Below are 241 nucleotides of genomic sequence, written 5' to 3'. Positions count from 1 at the left end.
CCCCTGGGCTCTCCCCCCCTTCCCGCGGCTGCATCCCTGCGTGTAACCCTCGTCCGGTGCGTAAAGCAGCGTGTTTGAGAGCAGCTCTGTCACCGGGCGTCTCCCGCTGAGGAGGGCTGTGCCCAGCGCTGCCCTGTGGCTCCCCAGCACAGCACTGCCAGCCCGGAGCTGCTCCAGCTCCGGGGCCAGCCCAGCGCTCCCCGGCACTGCAGGCTCGGACCCGGGGCCCTGCTCCCAGGCC

Source organism: Buceros rhinoceros, unplaced genomic scaffold (assembly GCF_000710305.1).
Source record: "Buceros rhinoceros silvestris isolate BGI_N320 unplaced genomic scaffold, ASM71030v1 scaffold17658, whole genome shotgun sequence".
NCBI classification, from domain to species: domain Eukaryota; kingdom Metazoa; phylum Chordata; class Aves; order Bucerotiformes; family Bucerotidae; genus Buceros; species Buceros rhinoceros.
This window is presented reverse-complemented; position numbering follows the sequence as displayed.